Here is a 3,618-nt window from a genome sequence, read left to right on the forward strand (position 1 = left end):
TGATTCTATGATTCTATGATTCTATGATTCTATGATTCTATGATTCTATGATTCTATGATTCTATGATTCTATGATTCTATGATTCTATGATTCTATGATTCTATGATTCTATGATTCTATGATTCTATGATTCTATGATTCTATGATTCTATGATTCTATGATTCTATGATTCTATGATTCTATGATTCTATGATTCTATGATTCTATGATTCTATTCTATGAAAGGCTGTAAATAAAGCTCACTGAAAAGCCTGCCAAAAACTTTGCTGTTCTAGAAAGGACTTGCTGACCAGATGAGAATTTCTGAATCTGATTTTTCTCTACCCTTTTGTTAATGCTCCTCTTTGTGCGTGGTAGTCACTGTTGCCAGCTACAGCTCTGCCTCTGAATTACAGTAGAAACCAATATATTCAGATTTCAGTGAAAATGCTGGGGCAGCATCACAGGTCACTATTGTCCCTTTAAGTGTTTCATTTCATGATTATAATGAAGCAACTGCAAAAGTAATTACTTATATGTTAAGAACACAATGCTTCTCTTTTCTCATAGTTACCAGCACTTGATCAGCAAATCCATGATGCTTACCCAATGCTTTCTTTTTCTCATTATTGTGTAGGTAGCATGTTTATATCCGCTTTTCATTCTCTGCAACCTGCCACATCTGCTAATGAACTCCGAAGAGCGGCATTAACTAGAATTGAACGGTGAACAGAACAGAACGTACTTGTGAATAAAACAGATCCCATCTTACGCCGCCAGAGAAAATGACGGGTAAGTGCAGGTGCTATTTCCAGGCCACTAATGTGTGTCTCGTATTCTTGCACAGTTGTTTGTAATTCATGCTGAGAGGAGATTGGGAGGATATTGGTTTTTAGTTTCACGTTGTCCTTGAATTTCAGTGGCATTGAACATCTTAATCTCTGCAAATATGTTAAAATCCTCACCCTTCTAAAAGTAATGATAATACGCCTACGGACCTGGCCATTCTGGTGAGTGTTAAAAGCTAATGCCATTGGCAGTGCCTTTTATCCAAAGATGCAGTTGTTTTTTTTTTTTTTTTAACTTGTAAACTTGAAAAATACTTTCTTTGCCTTTTGCAAACAAATCTATTGTCTTGAAAGTCTTGAAAACATAAATAAACAATAAACCCTGCACAGGTGTGGTGCTCTGCTGTTATCCTGAGGGGCACAGTATTAAGTTACAGGTGCAGTAAAATGCTGATACAAAACTGTCCTTTAAAGCAATGGATTTTCTCACTGAGAATGTAGTTGGTCTTGCACCAGATTTATTTTCTTTCCTTTTTTTTCCTTTTTTTTTTTTTTTTTTTTTTTTTAAGGAATTTTTATTGCTTCTTTTTCATTTTGGAATTAGGGGTTAATGTTTCATGAAAGATATCATGAAAACCAGTTGGGAGTCACCAAACAAAGAAACTTCTAGAAGTTATGTTAAAAAAAAATTCTCTCTGCTTGTCTCTTGTATGTCTGAGTCACCTTTTTACCACCTCCTTTGGAGAAATGACAGATTCAATATGTGCTTGATCTAAACAACTGAGGTGTGTAACACAGAAATGTGTGGGGAGGATTTATTTCAAATAAAGCTCCTCTGTAGAACAGGAGATATTTGAACATAAATTTTAAAGGGAAGTTGGCAGATAATGGGTTTGGGTTTTACAGGCATAGTCTACTAGTAATTCTTGTTGTTAACTGACATGGTATGATGTAGGCACACAGAGCTGAAATAGGTACACTTAAAGTTCTGATTTTGATAAGGTAGGCTGAAGTTCTCATTTACGCCCTACTCTTCTTGAAGTTGCATACATATTGTCTTAAATATTGGTAGAGGCTAAGAAATTCAAAAGATGGCTGCCAAATAATATTCAGCTTCTTAGATGAAAAGCATAATTTTACAGTGCAACCAAGTATGCTCATACAGAAACTTGCAAGATTTTGTAACATTTTAAATTTTCTAACCTCTTTACTAATATTTCTCTCTCTCAAAAACAAACAAACAAAAAACCACTAAAGCTGGGTTTGAAACATGAATTTTCAAACTTTTAAGCCATATTACTTCAAACTTCAGCTACAATTTTCAAGTTAACTATCTACCCTAGGCTTAACAACTTGTCTGACATGATAAATGTCTTATTAAATCAAGAACTGACATTACAGTTCCTAAAGCAAGTATTTGGATTTCGAGGCCTGAAATATACATTGTGAAATCCTGGTAAGCCAAACAGAAGTGTTCAGTATTTCAGGTCTTTGTAAGTAGGTGCCAAGATTTCTGTGATGGACGTAACTAAACTACTTCTACAATGATCTTAATTTACATTAAAATATTTGTAAGAAGCTTATGACTAAGTTATTAATTGTCAATATTTTCTAGTACTTTTCTTGTTGGATCTACGGTAGCAGATGGTATTACAGCATTCTTTCAGAATGCTGAGTTCTGAATCTTCACTAATTATTTATTATCTTCACTAATAAATACATTGATGAAAATGGTAGTTCTTTTCCTTTTGCTTTCTGACTGCTTTCTACCTGGCTGTTTCTTCTAAAAGTTTATGAAGTTAAAAGGTTTATTAGGCCTCAGACATTTAATATCTTTCCCTCACTTCATACACTAATACAGATGTGCTTTTAAAATACTTTTCTTTGGAAGGGTTGCAATGATGAAAACTTAGGCAAACTCACCTCAGGGTTATTGCTGCCTCAGAGGCCTGCCCTAACAATAAAAATACAGTGCAGTTATTCAGTTGTTTAAATAAAGAACTGTTTTGTGAATTTCCAACTTCAAAGGAGTGAGTTTGAGTTGGATGCAAATTCCTTTTCCTACTTTACACAGTTATCATTTGTGTATGTGTCACTGAGGACAAGATGCTTCCAGCTTGGCTGATATAATTGTACTCATACATACTTTCAGTCTTCAGCAAAACAGATACTGTGTATTTTGCCTATATATACAAAGATAAAAAAAAAAAATCTATTTTCAGTATGTCAAGAGGTCATTTTCTTCTCAAAACTGCCTCAGGTTTTTGAGAATAAATATACTGTTTTCCATCACAGTGCCTAGAGTTACGAATCACATGAAACCATGTTGAATGTTGGAGTAAAGTTTACTTGACAGCCGGCTGCAAGGGAAATCATCACCTCCAAATACTATACTAGCAAATTCAATAATAGTTTCACTATGTTTTTTGTAGCAGGACAGCTTTTTTTTTTTCCTCTTGCTCTCTTGGATAGTTCTGTTTGAAACAAAAGTCAGACTCTGTGGAGTCTTATTCATTAAAACTAACTTTTAATTGAAACAACGCACCAGAAGCATGACTACTCTTGGTTCTGTGCATTCATGTGGCACAGAATAAAATAGTTCATCAATTCAGTCTTGTTACTCCTTGTTAAATCAGTTCCCCTGGTAACTGTACCTGTAGAACGCTGCATTTGAAATTCATGTTCGGAATTTTGAGCAGAGATCCCAAAAAGCATTGTTCTAATATTAATTTTCATGTCTGAATGTGAAATCTTTTTTTCTTGCTGTACAAATAATCCTTCGTGGCAGACACTGAAATTTCAGAGTTTAAATTACTTTTGAACCTAATTCCTGTGCTTCTCTCTATGCT

The sequence above is a fragment of the Lagopus leucura genome, unplaced genomic scaffold (genome assembly GCF_019238085.1).
Source record: "Lagopus leucura isolate 7727_CA_CO unplaced genomic scaffold, USGS_WTPT01 Super-Scaffold_100002, whole genome shotgun sequence".
NCBI lineage: Eukaryota > Metazoa > Chordata > Aves > Galliformes > Phasianidae > Lagopus > Lagopus leucura.